General features: G+C 32.1%; 1 long non-coding RNA gene across 2 annotated transcripts; it reads right to left on the bottom strand.

Moving 5' to 3' along the window:
- Positions 1–13,793: 13,793 nt before the first annotated feature.
- Positions 13,794–17,910, bottom strand: LOC124897181. Of its 2 annotated transcripts, none has more exons than XR_007053855.1 (2): positions 17,275–17,910; positions 13,794–14,258 (listed from the first exon to the last, which is right to left on the bottom strand). It is a non-coding gene; the product is annotated as an uncharacterized LOC124897181 (long non-coding RNA). The 2 variants fall into 2 exon arrangements; XR_007053856.1 differs by having other exon boundaries at positions 17,287–17,910.
- Positions 17,911–18,742: the final 832 nt, after the last annotated feature.

Genomic DNA, 18,742 nt, shown 5'->3' with positions numbered 1-18,742 from the left:
AAGACGTTATCTCAAAAATTCTTTTTTTTTTTGAATTTACGGTACTTTACAAAACGTAAAAAAAAAATCTTTTAGAGTTTTTGGATTGTGAAAAACAAAAGTCATAACGAATTCTAAAATAAAGTACGACATTCCTCTTTTTTTTTTAATTCCTTTTGACTTACTTCTTATATATATATTTTTGTTTTTGCCTATGCACCTTACTCCTAGCAATTTTTTTTTCTTTTTTTCAAAAATCAGTCCGTCAAATGACCACGTTACCCTTAAAAATGCAACAGTTAGCACGTAGAGATGCTTTAGAAGGGAGTCTCCTACAAAGGGCCATGTGGGTCCGCTAGGTCTCCGCATGATGCACATAAGCATGACCTAAAGGCTGACCTACATTGTCGTTCACTAACAAGGCTGTTCGGGGGAGTGTATGGTCGATAGTGGCTGCTTTGCTTTCCACCTACTCCATAACACCGACGGCTCCCCCCCTAAAATAAGGGTGACTCAAACTAGAGGTTGTGTACAACACGTGTACTACGGACTTGTTGCAGAAAGAAGGCCGGGGGGTGGACTCATGATGTCAGATATAAAGGGGTAATACATAGGATAAATAATATAAACAAAGAGCACGAAAAATTACAAAAAGTGAAAATAACACAAACAAAAACCACAAACAATGTTTATACACTCGTAATGCCAAACAAAGCCGATACGACTCCAAAAATAGCTTGAATTCTGAAAACTTGTCATAGTCCCCAGCAGAGTCGCCAGAAGTTGTCACACCCCCTTTTTCACGTACTCCAAAAAGTGTATATTTTAAAGTTCAAAAGGGCTTTACTATTTAAGTGACAAGAAATGAAAATTTATTTCGGAAAAGGATTATTTAAATTTTTTTTATTCGGACTCGCCACTTGGCATAATCCGGTGTGCCAAGTCACCTTTGGAAAATCCTTTTCGAAACCATTTGACTCTTAAACTGGTTTGCGAACAGAGATTTCGGCTAAGGATTCTGTTGACCGAGGGGAAGGTGTTAGGCACCCCTCGATCCCGTGGTTCAACCACGGTCGCTTGGTAGAGTGTATCGACTATTTTGGGTATTATGAAATGTATAAACCACACAAAAGAACACAAAATAATCAAACAATAAACAAAACAAAGCAGTCCAAAAATGTAAAGTCCAGTCCAATTATACAGTCCGAAAAAAATACGAAAATATAAATTCTAGTCTAAACTAAATCTAGACTAAGCTCCAATGCCTTACCCGATGCCGCGGGTCTTCATCACGATCATTGTCCGCCAACATGATACGTCGGGGCATTCCCCGGTGAATAAATACAAGTGATCTCGGGGCAATCCCCGGCTAAATAAATACATCTGAATTAAACATGATAATCTAGAAAGAGATATTCACACGCACATTCCAACACTACGCCAATTCTAACCTTGCCTATCCGAGCTTACTGTTTGCCTACCCGCTTGACGACATATCACATTCGACATCAACAATGTATCAAAGTATCATAATATTCACTTTTTTTTTAATTTTTCGATTCCCGTCCCAAATTCATTCCCCACCAATGATTAAAACATGCTTCGATTTATCAATTCACTTTTAAAGTCCGAAACCAACATCAACCAACACGATTAAATAAGTCTCAATTAAATCAACCAATCAAACTACAGTAATTAAAGAAGCTCAAACACACAATCACAAAATAACCATCAAACTCAAACACGAATCACACAAATCAGTGACGTCACCACAGATAAAATGAGAAATATAGAGTTGAATAATTCGGACCTTAATTTTTATTTCAAATCAGATCGTTCGACTGAAGCTGCCTCACGGACTCGACGAATCTCGACTCTACAACCCGTTAGCCCATCGAATAGGATCAACTCAGCCACGAAATAAAAACCCGATAAGTATCCAAAATTAAGACTAAGAAAAAGAAGAGAACCACAACTCCGAATGACAATTCAGTGGTCGAAACTGACGCTAGCAGGTAGGATTTGATCGAAAAACAAGACGGCACGAGCTTAGAACGTGATTTCAGATCGTAATAGAGTCGGTGGTACTATTTTCCATCAGGTTTCATCGGAACAGTAGCCAGGCCATGGCTATTAACGTTTGACCAGTGATTCCGGTGGATCTCCGGTGATAACCCACCGGAAAAATACCTCTTACCTCGACTACGTTCTCGTCTCAGCTTTCTCTCTCAATTTTTTTTAATCTCTCTCTCTCTCTCAGGTTTCTGTCACTCTCTTACGCTCAAGTCTCTATCGATCCGATCTCACTGTTCTTGGTGTCGGAGCTTCGGTGAGATATGGTCGTCGGAACGGACCTCTCCTCGCCGTTTTTCTCTCAATCGTGATCTCTCTCTCTCACTCAAGCTTCTTGGTCCCTCGATCTGTCTTCTCTCAGGCCAACTCACTCGATCTTTCCCTCTCTATCTTCTCCATCTGCGCGTGTGTCAAAATCGTAGGAGATGCGAGCGTGTTACTGAGTAGTGAGGTCTGTGTGTGTTGTGTGAATCGTGAGGTGAGTGGTCCTTGTGGGAGTGATGATGGACTTTTGATGGTCTGCCTGAAAGATGATGAAGAAGAAGCAAAAGGGAATAAAAATGGCCTCCGTGTAGATGTATCTTTGAAGAAGAAAAGTAAATTTCAATCTTCTCCCTTTTTTGGTTTCCTGATCCTTGCCAAAAAATCCTCTTTTGAGTCCTTTTTTCTTGGACAAGAAAAAAAAAGGGGGGGGAGGGTGACATGGGGTAGGGTTAGGTAGGGGTAGGGAGGTGGGGTATGGGGTGGTGAGGTGGTGATTTGTCATTTTTTTATTGGAGAGGGTTGTTAGGGTGTTAAAAGAATAAAAGTTTGTTAGGGATTTTGTTGAGATTTATTTTTGTATTTTTGGTGGGATGTAATCATGTGGGTGAGGGTACATGATATGACAAGGTAGAAATAAAATCGAACTTTTGAGGGGGGACAAAATTACGTGTCTACAGGAACGCATACAAGGGGATATTTTTGGACCAATTCACCCACCAAATGAGTCGTTTAGATACTTCATGGTCTTAATAGATATTTCTTCTAGATGGTCTCATGTGTGCCTTTTGTCATCTCGCAACTTGGCATTTGCAAAATCATTGGCACAAATAATACGATTACAAACATAATTTCCTGTTAATCAAATCAAATCTATTCGCCTTGATAATGCTGCAGAATTTTAATCCCAAACATCTAATGACTATTGCTTATCGATCGGGATAAGAGTGGAACATCCTGTACCCCATGTTCACACTCAAAATGACCTTACTGAGTCATTAATTAAATGTCTGCAGTTGATAGCAAGACCATTACTAATGAAAACTAAGTTGCCCACTTCTGTGTGGGGTCATGCAATTTTGCATGCTGCAACACTTATTTGTCTTAGACCAATAAATTATCATAAATTTTTTCCGTTGCAATTGGTTCTGGGTCAAGAGCCTAATATATCTCATCTGAGAATTTTTGGGTGCGGTGTTTATGTGCCGATAACACTACCAAACCGCACCAAGATGGGCCCCCAAAGAAGGTTAGGAATTTGTGTTGGGTTTGAATCACCCTCCATTATTCGCTATCTTGAACTATTAACGGGAGATATGTTCACTGCTCGATTTGCAGATTGTCGGTTTGATGAGATACTTTTCTCAAAATTAGGGGGAGAAGATAGTGACATCAAAAGAGAAATTTTGTGGAAAAATTCATCACTATCTCATCTTGATCCACGTGCTTCTATTTGTGAGCAAGAAGTACAAAAGATTATTCATCTGCAGAGAGTTGCAAATCAAATGCCAGATGCATTTACAAATTTGAAAAGGATCACTAAATCACATATTCCTGCAGAGAATGTCCCAATTCGAATTGATGTCCCTAAAGGACCATCCACTAGTGTCATAGCTAATGAATCTAAAGCACGCTTGAAGCGTGGCAGACCATTAGGTTCTAAGGATCGAAATCGTAGAAAAAGAAAAATAAATGGTCAAGATGACACTACGAAAGATCCACATACGGAAGTTCAAGATTTGAGCAATGTTGATATTCCTGAAGGAATCAATGAGTCTGAGACTCAAGAAAATGAGGAACTATCCATAAATTCAAGTGATCTTGAAACTAATCTGAATCGATCTGAAATAGTAGTGGATCATGTCTTTGCATATAATGTTGCAACGAAAATCATGCAAAATAGCGAGGATCTTGAACCTTGATCTGTTACAGAATGTCGACAAAGAAATGACTGGTCAAAATGGCAAGAAGCAATTCAATCTGAATTGAATTCGCTCGCCAAATATGAAGTTTTTGGACCCATAGCTCAAACACCTAATGGTGTTAAGCCTGTTGTCTATAAATGGGTCTTTGTGCGAAAAAGAAATGAAAAAAATAAAATACAAAGATATAAAGCATGCCTTGTTGCACAAGGATTTTCACAACGGCCTGGTGTCGATTATGATGAGACATATTCACCAGTTATGAATGCAATAACATTGCATTATCTTATTAGTTTCACTATCCATGAGAGACTTGAAATGCATTTGATGGATGTGGTAACAGGCTATCTATATGGATCACTTGATAATGAGATATACATAAAAATTCTCGAAGGATTTAAAATGCTGAATGCATATAGTTCAAAGCCTCGGGAAATGTATTCCATTAGATTGCAAAGATCATTGTATGGTTTGAAGCAAGCTGGACGCATGTGGTATAACCGTCTTAGTGAATATTTATCTAAAGAAGGTTATACGAATGATGAAATTTGCCCATGTGTTTTCGTAAAGAAAACAATGTCGGAGTTTGTTATACTTGCTGTCTATGTCGATGACATAAATCCTATTGGAATGCTAATAGAGCTTCAAAAGACAATTGATTAACTAAAGAAAGAGTTTGAGATGAAAGATCTCGAAAAGACAAAGTTATGCCTTGGTTTGCAAATTGAGCATTTGACAAACAGTATCTTTGTCCATCAATCTGCCTACATAGAAAAGGTGTTGAAATGATTCTATATGGGTGGAGCACATCCATTAAGTACTCCGATGGTTGTTAGATCACTTGATGTGAATAAGGATCCATTTCGACCTCAAGAAAAGAATGAGGAATTCCTTGGTCCTGAAATACCGTATCTTAGTGCAATTGGTGCACTAATGTATCTTGTAAATACTACAAGGCCTGATATTGCCTTTTCAATAAATTTTCTAGCAAGGTATAGTTCTGCTCCTACTAGGAGACATTGGAATGGGATCAAACACATATTACGGTATCTAAAGGGGACTACCGATATGGGCTTATTTTATTCTAAAGATTGCAATTCCGATCTTGTTGGTTATGTTGATGCTGGATACTTATCCGACCCGCATAAAGTTCGATCTCAAACAGTCTATGTATTCATATATGGGGTTACAGTCATATCTTGGAGATCAATAAAGCAGTCTATCGTAGCCACTTCATCGAATCACGTTGAGATTATAGCTATTCATGAAGCAAGCTGAGAGTGTGTGTGGTTAAGGTCCATAGTACATCTCATTCGAGAAAATGTGTCTTGAAATGTGACAAAGTACCCACAATTTTATATGAAGGTAATGCAGTATGCATAGCACAACTGAAAGGTGGATTCATAAAAGGAGATAGAACAAAGCACATTTTGCCAAAACTCTTCTATACACATGGGCTCCAAAAGAATGGTGATATTGACGTACAACAGATTCGTTCAAGTGACAATGCGACTGATTTATTCACCAAGTCTCTTCCAACTGCAACTTTCAAGAAGATGGTGCACAAGATCGGAATGCAAAGGTTCAAGGTTGTTCTTATTAGGGGGAGCTAATACGCGCTGTACTCTTTTTTCCTTACGAGGTTTTGTCCCACTGGGTTTTTCTTGTAAGGTTTTTAATGAGGCAGCCTATATACGTATTGTTAGACATTCAAGGGGGAGTGTTATGATATATATCAATTATAGTGAATATCTATCAAGATCTATTTGATGTCTATCAAGATTTGATATATTTGTCTTTTAGTATGAAACTAGGGTAAATTCCCCCTATAAATAGAAGGGCTTCCTTCATTGTAAATCATCCCTCAAGAGAAGAAATAACAATTAAGAAATAACAATTACTCTCTCTATTCTCTCTACACTTCTTCTTTATTCTTTCTTGTTTTATAACAATTATTATTTTTTAAAAAAATAAAACATTTTCAACAAAGAAGTATTATTATGATATCATAAACTCTTATCCCTCACCAATCAACATACCATCCTCTTGTGGAGTCCATCTACAAAAATTTGTATTAGTAATTGGTGATCCTATAATGCAACCATCCAAAGCATTGAATACTATGAAAGCTTTTTTCTTATGACCAGAAATGACAAACGAAAACAATTCTAGTCCAAAGCCATAGATTAAATTTAAATGATCAAGTTAGATCTTGACCGAAAGAAAGTTCGTGAAGTTCTATATCTCCAAATAACAGTGGACCCTTAGTTTAGGACTGTTATTTGGGAGACTGTCGTATACTTGAACAGTTATTTTTTAAAGTGATGATTTAATTCTTTTGCTTGTGGAAAGCAAAAGAAGAAGAAAATGCATAACAATAATATAATCTTGATTTGTGAATAATCCATGATAGGAAGAAATTAAACTATTTAGCTTTGATGTTTTGAGAGTTTATGGCTTCTTTTATATATTATTTCTCCTTTTACAAATAAGAAAAGAATAATGTGATTTGTGAGTAGAAATATAAGAATTTTGAGGTACAGTAGATTTCATCTACATTAAATTGGTAATTTCTTTATTTTCTTCCCATTTTGAGTCTTGAATGAAAATATTCATTACTAGTTTGACTAGATTGATGACTTGACATATTATCCGGTTTTTCTTTTACTTATCACAATCTAAAACAAATTGTCTAAATTTTGACTAATACTTTCAGATGTATTTTTTTTATTAATGTGGGAAGGATTACAACTATAGTATTTTTTGAATAATTTTCATATATATAATAGAAATATTTGAATTAATCTAACTTAATTTAGCTCTTAAGTTTAGTTAAATTGACTTTCATCGGGTGAAATAACATGACAAGTAAAAATAAAAGGAGAGAATATATATTTAGTTTGACTCCCAAATAACAGTCCCGAAAATATACACATGACTCCTTGTTATTTTTTACATGTATTTACGTTTATCTAGTTTGCTAATTATTAAAGTGGTCAAACTAATATATTTATGAAAACATGCATGTGCAAAGCTTGTTATTTGTCCATGATATTGAATAAACATCTATTAATGAAAATATGTAAATTAATTAATGACAGATTAATCTATTAGATCCTTATACTTATACGAATTTGTATTTTGAACTTTTATACTCACTCTTTTATTAACGAAATATTTAAAGTTTAAACTCAACAAAACATAATATTTTAAATTTCTTATATGAATACTCAGTGTTGGTGTTATACAATCACTTACATATAGAGTTCATATCATTTTTTAAGGTCACGTAAAAATTAATTATTTTAAAAAATAATCAAGTCAACTAACCCTCCCCCCTCCTCCCTCGCCTCTCATCTTCTTCTTCATTAGATCCTCCTCCTCCCTCTCCTCTCATCTTTTGTTTTATTGAATAACATCCTTTTTTAATACTCCTTTTATTTTATAATAGGTTATGTTTTGAGATATTTTTACATATTAAAATTAATTAATTAATCAATCTTCAAGAATAATGTTGAATTTTCTTTCATTTTTGTCATTCACTTGAATTTCCCATATGACGTATTCAAAAAGCTTAGTTGATCTTGTTTACTTATTAGTTTGAATCATTTTCTTGAAAATAGGTTGAATGTTTAAGAGTAATTTGACAATGTAATTAAAAAAGAAAAAAGTGAAAAGTAAAGAATTATTTACGTTTTAATTTTCTTTTCTTAATATATAGGTGTACATTACCTCAATAATTTATCTATTATGAAATTGAGGGATTATTATTTTAATATTAATTTGATGTTCACTTACTCTGAACGGATATAATCACACGCTATGTCCAACTTAGTTATACTAATATCAAATTAGTTCGATCAATGGTGAAAGAAATTTTAAACATCAAGTTGTCATACAAATACAACGCTTCAACAGACTATTTTACCTTCAATTAATTAAAGTTTGCTTTTCTGAGATGCTAGAGCTCAGGAATTTATGCAAAGATAAATTAACTACTCTTTAGTGAAAATGCAAAGCTAAATTGACATATTTTTAGTTAATTATATTTGAATATTACAACTACATATTTTCTATGTTTGATCAAAAATATATAATTACTTTTTAGATATTAAATTACATTGCAATAATGACACCATATCATAGTATCATGCCAAAAGGAAAATTATAATAGTATACTCTAATAATTAATGTATCTGAATTCATTGTGTAGTTACGTAACAACATATAGATGAAGCTATTATGGTTGACTTTGAACGAGTCTTTCTTCACTAGATGGAGAAGCCCAAGTTAGTACGGATTCAATAATAATGATACTATAATTCATAACCGTTAATTTTATATATTGCAATCAGAATTACATCAGAATTTTTATGTTAAATCTAATTTTAACAAAAAAGTTGAAAGTATATTTGAGTCATTTGTTGTTAATCTGTTATCACCATGACTAATCTTTAGACTTTGTAAATTCAAACTGAAGAGCACATGTTGATGCGTTCATAATTGATCAGGTCAAATCATACGAAATTCTGAGATTATAGCAATCATCTCGTTCTCATTCTTACCTCTGTTTGCAAATCAACATAGATATTGAGATTTCGCCAACATAATCTAAAACAATTTGAAAACATCAGTTGATTATTCAATAATGTAAAGGCATATGTTATCATTATCATATGATACGATTCTCCACGATTGATATAATTAGTTTGCTTTTTTTAAATTATAATTTAATGTTAAATATTATTTTACATAAAAAATTCCACATGTCTTTTTTTTTTTTAAATTGATCGTTATAATATGTCATCTTCATGTGTATTACACGCATTTTAAAATATTAACTAATTGTAAAAAGAAGTCAAATGACATAGCAGAGGACACTATTTTGAGTGTTTAAAATAATCAATGGCTAGTGTATTTAGTTCTACCGTTAAAACGGTAAGTTTGTGACAAATTTAGGAAGTTATCATTGTGTTTGGCCTATCTAGCTCTATAATATAACTAGGGCGAACTTACCTAATAAATTAAGGTAAAGAAGTATTTTTGACCTTTTTTTACTTGGAAAGAAGAATAATGACAATAATATAACAAGTAATAAGTTCCATTTTTTGAAAGTATACTCTTTTCCTTTTAAGTGATAGTACTATTCAGTTACAGTCAAATAAAGTTATTTTTGATTGCTCCAACCTTGTTGGCTAGGTTTCTATATAGCTTTGCAAGAAGAATATGATACTCGTACTAAATTCCTATGAGTTCATTTCACTTTGTAAAGATTGTCTGACGATTTGGCATTTCAACTAGTTTCATCTTTACTTTCACAAGCACATGTTGCCCACATTCAATACTTAGGTAAACTTGAAAAATTTTATCATGGATGAAGCTCATATATGACATGATGTGTGAGACATTACTTTTTGAATATAAAAATATGTGGGTTCCACCTGTTATCCCTTCTCAAATCTTGTAGTTATTTCTCTCTTTCCTCCTTTTAACTAATCAACATTTTCTTCTCACTTTTATTTAATTCTTTTGTAGTTTTAACTTTTTAAAATCAATTTTATTTGTACACACCTCGACTAATTAGTTAGAAATTGAATTTGAGATTGTATGGTGTTCAATCTATTTCGTTGAACAACTAGGCGACACCCCTTGGGTGCAATTGTATTTATGTTTTTTCATCTCACTATTATTTTTTTAATCTTTTTCAAAATCAAAAAATTTCATAAAAACAATATGGTCGAACACAATTCTAACTCCAATTATTTAGACTTTCATGACCAAATGCATACTTGATATCAATAATTCATTAATTGTGCATACTAATTAATTATAAAATATTTAATTAAAAAACAACAATGAAATAAAACTATCTGACAAATTATGGTGCTAACATGTGCAAAATATAGGATAGTTAACATTATGAATGTTTACTCTTGATCAAATATAAATTAATAAATTAAAAATTAATTTATTTATTTTTATCCTTATCTTTTTTCAAAAACTTATTAATTAATTACGAAAATATAAATTACTACTCCCTCGAATTCATAGTTGATTTCTTAAACACATGTTAAAAATCATAAATAAGGTCATTTTATTAATTCACTCCTTAAAAAAAAAATAATTAAAAACTTTACAAATAAGTGTTAACACTTTCAAAAATAAAATAAAATTGCAAGAGTAATACAGAAAAAATTGAATTAATGTTCTCTTAATTAGTAAGATAGATTACTAATATGAGATAATTATTTTTGATAAAATCAACTTATATGAAATCGAGGAAATAGTAATTTATATTTTTTGTAATTAATTAATTAAGGTCATTGACGATGAAAGATAAGAATGAAAATAAAAATTTTGTTTTTTAATTTATTAAGCTATATTTGATCAATAGTAAACATTCATAAAGTTATTTTTCTTATCTTTTGCACAAGTTAAAATCATAATTTATCCGATAATTTATTCCATTGTTATTTTTCAATTAAGTATTTTATAATTAATTAGCATGCACAATTAATAAATAATTGATATTAAGTATGCATTTGGACATGAGAGTAAAAAATTGGAGTTGGAGTTGGAGTTTTTTTCGACCATATATATATATATATATTGGGATTTTTAGATTTTGAAAAAGATAAAAAAAATCAATAGTGAGACAAAAAAATATAAAAATAATCGCACCTAAGGGTATCGCCTAATGATTTCAATGAAGTGAGTTGAGTATCATGTGGTCTCAAATTTAATTTTTAATGGAGCTAACTACTAGATAATTTCTTTTCAATATTGTAGACACCTAATTTCGTCCCTCCCCGATGTCGTGTTTACCCATTTTTTATTTTTATCCTACCGTGTACCCTCACCCATGTTATTATACCCTCACAAAATACAAAAAAAAAAAAAAAAATAACAAAATCTCTAACAAAACCTACCTAACTAATTCTATCTTATCTTAAAAACCTACCCAATCAAAATAAACCATATCATACCCCACCTACCCTACCCCATACCCTACCCGTACCCCACCCCACATTTTTTTTTCTCTCAAATCAAGAACTCCTTAACACAATACAGACTACAAAAAGAGGAAGAAAACCGAAAAAAAAAAGGAGGATTCTTTTCTTCTCCATAAACAAAAACAAAATTCACATCTACACAGAAAAATTCGAATTCGTATTTTCTTCTTCACAGGACACCACCATCATCATATACAAAAGGGGGATTTTCTCAGAAACAGAGTGCACACGCGCACACTGATGTTGATGCACAACAAGCAGTAGCAAGAACAGAGGGAGAGGGTGATAGAGAGCTGCGAGAGAGCGACAGGGAGCTGCGAGAGAGAGAGAGATTGGAGAAAATCGAGAGAGAAAAGCTGAGACGAGAACGAAATTGAGGTAAGAGGTATCTTCTCCGGTGGGTTATCGCCGGAGATCCACCGGAATCACGGCTCAACGTCAATAGCCATGGCCTGGCTACTGTTCCGACGAAACCTGACGGAAAACAGTACCACCGGTTCTATTACGATCTGAAATCACGTTCTAAGCTCGTGCCTCTTATTTTTTGGTCAAATCCCACCGGCTAGTGTCAGTTCCGACCACTGAATCGTCATTCGGGGTTGTGGTTTTCTTCTTTTTCTCAGTCTCAATTTTGGATACTTATCGGGGTTTTGTTTCGTTGGCCGAGTTGATTCTATTCGAGGGTTAACGGGTTGTAGAGTCGAGATTCATTGAGTCCGTGAAGCGACTTCAGTCGAACGATCTGACTTGAAATAAAATTAAGGTCCAAATTCTTCAACTCTATCTTTCTCATTTTATCTGTGATGATGTCCTTGATTTATATGGTTCATGTTTGAGTTTGATGGTTAATTTTTGACAATGTGTTTGAGCCTCTTTAGTTATCGTAGTTGATCGGTTTATTTAATTGATGTTGATCATGACGTTAGTGATTCGGCTATATTGGTTTGAGGAATGAATTTGATCATGTTTTAATGGGTTGATAAAAGGAAAATTGGGGTGGAATTACGATATTGATAAAATGATGAATTTGGGTTAATAATGATTTTATTGTTACTCTTTATTCAACTTGGAATAAACATGAATAATGTTGGTGAACTCGATAGTGTCACGATTTTAGGTCGCTAATTGGATATGCAAATGGTAGTTTCGGGTAGGCAAATTTAGGCATGGTGGATTGATGACATGTTTGAAATATGTGTTAGAATAGTTTTTTTTTTTGGTTTTTTTGTTGCATTTAATTCAATTGTATAATTTGGCCGGGGAATGCCCCGAAGTATCTGTATATATTTATTCACCGGGGAATGCCCCGAGGTATCATGTACCCGGAGGACGTTCGTGGTGAAGGCCCGAGGCATCGGGTAAAGCATTGGAGCTTAGTTTAGGATTAGCGTAGGTTTACTTTCAGTACCTTTTATTTCGGGTTGTAATAATTGAACTAGACTTTATATTTTCGGATTGTTTTGTTTTGTTTTGTTTGATTATTTTGCGTGCTTTGGTGTGGTTTATACATTTCGTAATGTCAAAATAGTTGATACACTCTACCAAGCGACCGTGGTTGAACCACGGGATCGAGGGGTGCCTAACACCTTCCCCTCGGTCAACAGAATTCCTTAGCCGGAATCTCTGTTCGCAAACTAGTTTAAGAGTCAAATGGTTTCGAAAAGGATTTTTTGAAGGTGACTTGACACATCGGATTATGCTAAGTGGCGACTCTGAATTAAAAATAAATATATAAATAATTTTTTTCCGAAACAAATTTTCATTCCTTGTCACTTAAATAATAAAATCCTTTTGGACTTTAAACGAAATCTCTTTTTTGAAGTACGTAAAAAAGAAGTGTGATAAATATTTCATAAAATTAGTCGAGGAGTGCACAAACAAAATTAATTTAAAAAAGTTAAACTACAAAAAATTTAAATAAAAAAAAAAGAGAAAAAATAAGGAGAAAAGGTTGATTAGTTAAAAAGAGCGAGAGAGAAATAACTATAAGGAGTGAGAAGGGGTAACAGGTGGGACCCATATATTTTATATTCAAAACGTAATAGCTCATACACCTTGTCATATGAGTTTCACCCATGATAAAATGTTTCGGTAAACTTTTCTGTTAGGAAAACAAAAGAAACCCCCACAACTAGTAACAACTTTGGACTGTTCAAGCATATTTGTTGTCTAAGACGAAAATCAAACAAAGTCTTAAAGATTCAAGGCGAAAATTAAACAGAGGCCTTAAATTTTTAAGAAATTTTTTTTTTTTTAATAAACTCTATTTTAAAAGTTCTATCATCAATTTTTTCTAATTATACTATTTTAAGTAATAATATAATTAATACACTTAATCTTTCTTGAGACATAATATTCTATATATAAACTTCTTCTAATAATTCTTTCTTTATAGTATATAAAAAAGATTTATACTATAAATAATATTTAAATTTTTTCTTAAAAAAGTTATAATATATTATCGTAAAAAATGAGATCCCTCAAATTTAGGCGGACTATTTTTTTTTTTTTCTTTAGAGATACAGCCGCCCGACTCAAATAGTTGTGCTGAGGAATTGATTCTTATATTAAATGTAGATAACTAACCAATACATGTATACATAGTTGGAAAAGCACATCGAACCCAAAACCACAGGAAATGTACGAGTGATTCCTAGTATTAACCAACTCATCTATTATATTTTTTGTGATTGATTTATTTCACTACCTCTTAAGAAAAAAAAATGACAGAATAAAAATAAAAAAGAATAAACTCAAGTCAATCAAATGCATAATTTTTCATTCATAAATACAAAATATTTACTACCTTAATTAGATTCAATAAAAATAAAACAAAATATGTATGATGAAAAAACATACCTAATTATTAAGTATTATTATTATTAACCGAAAATGGGCAGTGGGCTCCTCAATCTTCAAATCTCACGAAGCAACCTTCCTCTAGTGGTGTCTAGCTCGCTCCCACGGTAGTTGATGAACAAGCCCCTCAATTTCTCCGAATCTGCCATCTCTAGAACATGCAATAACAAAATCTTAAAGTTCTTGATGAATAGAACTTCTTTAGTGATTTAAGGTTTTTTTAATGCATGTTCCAGAGATGATAGAAGTGATTTGGGACATGGTGAGTTTGATCGATATTGTGAGGAAACTTGAGAGGCTAGTTCATCAACTAAAAAGGAAGTGAGCTGGAACGTCACGAGTGTAAGATTACTTCGTGTTATTCGAATGCTGAGAGGTCTACTGGCCAATGAAATTTTCAACTTCGTTTATTTAACTAATAAGTTTAACCTTGATTAATATATATATTCTAGGAAAACAAATATTCTCTCAACTTTCGTAAGAGATCTTATCAACAAGGAGTATTTTTTGGAAATGAAGATCTCTTCCAATGCTAAAGTTGAGAGTATTTTATTCCTAAAATAAAAATATATTAACCCTAATGAAGAGTATTTATTAGTTAAATAAATTTGGATCGTCAACAAATAAATAGGACAAGTAACAAATCTAAATAGAAATTTGAAAAAACGGATATGTTCTATATATTACAAGTTTCTCTTAAAATTATGTTGCTCAGACTCTTCAATTATACTGCATGTGTGTCAAATTCTTCAAAAATAATATATTTTTAAGAACCAATAAAATCCGAATATCAATTTTAAAAAGTCCGCAACATAATTTAAAATCATTACTCCCTCTGTTTCGGAATAAGTGAATTGTTGAGATATTTATTGATGTTTCAAAATAAGTGAATCATTGAATTTTTTTTCAAATTTGTCCTTATAATTTGACAACCAATTAACTTTTGAAAAGGTATTACAAGGTCAATTTTTTCCTTTTTTTGGGGTAAAAATAAAAAATTATGTTAAATTTATGTCTTTAATGATTTTTCCTTAATATGTATGTCAAAATTCAATAATTCATTTATTATGAAAAGGGAGTATAATTTATGCATCAAGAAGCTAAAAATGTAACAGTATAATCAGAACCCCAAAAAAGTACAAACAGTATCGTTTCCAAAAAAGATAAACTACACTACACAAACAATGTAGGAGCCAAGGTGGTACCACCCTATTCCTGAGAGTCTAGAATATAAAGGACAATCTTTTTTTTATTAAATATTTTGATGAGGCAAGAAAAAAAAAATTGAAGGAGCAAATGCGAGCTGCCTCACTCCATACCTTAATCATTTAAGATACATTAGTCAAATGAAGAATACCTTAATCATTTAAGATACATTAGTCAAATGAAGAATAGTAAGATAAGTGACCTGCCCTGCCTTACAAGGTGGACATACACCGAAGCCTTGCTTATTTCATTTTTGCACCAGAACTGATGTATAAGGCTAACAATGTGTAAAAAAGGTAAGATTGAATAAATTATCTTGCTTTTCCTAGGCGTTAGAATAAGAAAATTGTCCTGAACAATTGGTGCTGACAAAGCAGTGACATCACCACACCCTGCAAGGTGTAAAAGTTGTCCCGCCTAGGCATTTCTTTTTAAAATTAAAGGTTGCATACAAATGTCAGTGGGCTTTTATACCTTACAAGGCGTAGTGTTGTTCGTGCCTTGTCATCACCATTTATTCACAACTTCATATTTAATGCCTAGAGAAAGCAAAGAAATTTATGGCCTCTTACAAATTATCAGACTTACACAACAGTTTGGCTGCAAAAATGGACAAACAAAGTGTAACTGTGCTGCTTTGCAAGGCATGGCAAGTCACTTGCTTATCATTTTCCATTTTAACTGACGTTCGTTAAATGAGTGAGGTAAAGCGTGAGATTGCTCATGCTTTTGCCCCTTCAGAATTTTTTGATTCCCTGCTCCTTCGGAAATTTCAACGAAAACAATGGTCCTTTAGGCTCCACACACCTATTTCTGATACCATTAATTATCTAATTTTCTATATGAATTTCAATATAAATATTTTTTCAACTTTAAAATAAAAAATTTGAAATATTTTGAAATTAAATAAAAATGATATCATAACTAACAAATTAAAATATTTAAAACACACGTGAAAAAATGAACTTTTTTTAAGAAAGAAAATCTTCAAATGGCAGTTGTGTCACTTGAAATAAGGCTGAGGGAATAGCAGTTAATAATCTAGGTACATATACAAAGAGAAACTCCATGATAATGATAGGATTTACAATGATATGAAAATTAATAGAGACAATAGAGTGATTAAAAGAAAATTGCGTTTTTAATCGGAGATAACCAAACTAAAGTAGGGCAAAATACATCCTGTTTTTAAATGAAGATTTGCCCTCATCTAAAACAACCACAGCACACAGAACTCCAACCAAACAAAAAAAAAACAAGTAGCTAAAACCATTCAACAAGATGACAAGAAATTAGGAAAAAATCAAAACAAGAGTACTAGTAAACCACCTAAAATATTTTAGTTTCAATTTTTTCAATAAAAAGAAAAAACTTTTTGAGGTACACTACATCCATGAAATCAACCCTAAAATATCATAAAAAAAATTTCCTTAAAGGGATCTTAAGCCATGCAAATCGAAATTAATTGAGACCTCAAAAAATTCAGATAATATTTTTTTTTTCCGAGTGACCTTAAGCAATGCAAATTCAAATTAATTGACAACTCAAAATTTCAGATATAGAACATTTTTCCTAGCTATCCAGGCATGCAAACCCAAATTAATCAGACCTCAAAAAAAATTCGTATAAATTTTTTTTACTCTAAAATAGATCTTACTCAACACAAATTCAAAGTAATCGAAACCTCGAACAGAATACAAGGTAGCAAAAAGAGACAACTAGATCGACACGCTAACATTGCAATTCAGGAAAAAAGAGAAAAACAAATATCACAATGTTAGGTTGATATAAGCGCGCCGGATGCAGAGGTTTATCGATCGATTCCTGCTTGCTATATTTTGTTTATAGCTTTGCAGGGAACAGATCGATCAACCGCTGCCTCCAGAATTCTCAACCATCCCAAAAACAAACACACAAAAAATATTTAAAGTAAAAAATCAATTGTATCACATAGATCGAACCTCTATAATTACCAATTTTTTCCGCATAACCACAAGCAGCTAAGTCCATCGACTTCGGGAGTGACGATTTATATCTACGTTGGAGATAACCGGAACTGAACCGAAACGTACAACTGAAAGACTCTGCTGAAAAAAAGATGAGCCGTAAAAAACGAAGATGAACAGTTAGTCAGATCTAGTATGTATGCACATACAACCATAAAAATATTCGCACATACAAAATTACTATAGGAATCTATAGCTGATAACTGAAAATGCAAGACTGAATCGCTGCCATTGATTAACTGTCAGACGTCTTTTTTTTTTTTTTGGCCTTTGCTTTTTTAATTAACTGATGGGAGAGTTTAGCTGCTGTGGGGGTTATTTATAGCATATATGTGGAGAAAGTGAATTACTATTTTATCCCTGGATAATAAATGGGCCTAAATATAGATTTGATCAAAAGGTAATTAGCGAGAAAAACGTGTGTCAACTAAGCCTGTCAAATGGGTCGGGTTGATCGAACCAGCCCATTTAATGAAATCAACTCGGTTTGATCCGGCCCGATAAGTCCAAGAGCTTTAGGGTACTGGGTCTCGGGTGAATTTATTTTTTTGGTTAAGCCCGGTTAATCCGGTCCGGACCAAGCCCGGTCAAGGGATAATCGGTCCGACCCAATTAAGTTTTTTTTTTTTTAAAAATGAATTTAATTATAACTTAGTTTTAATATATTATTAATTTACCATCAAGTACTATTAATTTATATATGTGTATATATATCTTCTATAGACGTATATATTTAACATATATATGTGTATATGTTTGATAAATTAATATATAACTATATATATAGTTATATATTGATTTATATTTATATATAATTATATATATATATGTGTATATAAAATATATACACATATATATTTAACGTATACATGTGTATATGTTTTATAAATTAGTATATAACTATATATATAGTGTATGTATATATTGTAGTGTATATATATATTGTAGTATATTTTATTTAAAGTAGTACATACATTGAATGGTACGTATATGTGTGTATATATCTTCTAAAATAGTATATATTTAACGTATACGTGTGTATATATTTTATAAATTAGTATATAACTATATATATAGTGTGTGTAAATATTGTAGTATATTTTATTTAAAGTAATACATATATATTGAATGACGCGTATTTATCTTTATATATCTTCTATAGATGTATATATTTAACGTATACATGTGTATATGTTTTATAAATTAGTATATAACTATATATATACATATATATATATATATATATTGTAGTATATAGATATATAGTAGTATATTTTATTTAAAGTAGTACATATATATTGAATAGTGCGTATCCATGTGTATATATCTTCTATAGACGTATATATTTAACGTATACATGTGTATGTGTTTTATAAATTAGTATATAACTATATATATAAATATATATATATATATATATATA

This window comes from Capsicum annuum, chromosome 3, assembly GCF_002878395.1.
Source record: "Capsicum annuum cultivar UCD-10X-F1 chromosome 3, UCD10Xv1.1, whole genome shotgun sequence".
In the NCBI taxonomy this organism is placed as follows: domain Eukaryota; kingdom Viridiplantae; phylum Streptophyta; class Magnoliopsida; order Solanales; family Solanaceae; genus Capsicum; species Capsicum annuum.
The sequence above is the reverse complement of the archived record's forward strand: the minus strand, read 5'-3'. Positions and strand labels throughout refer to the sequence as shown.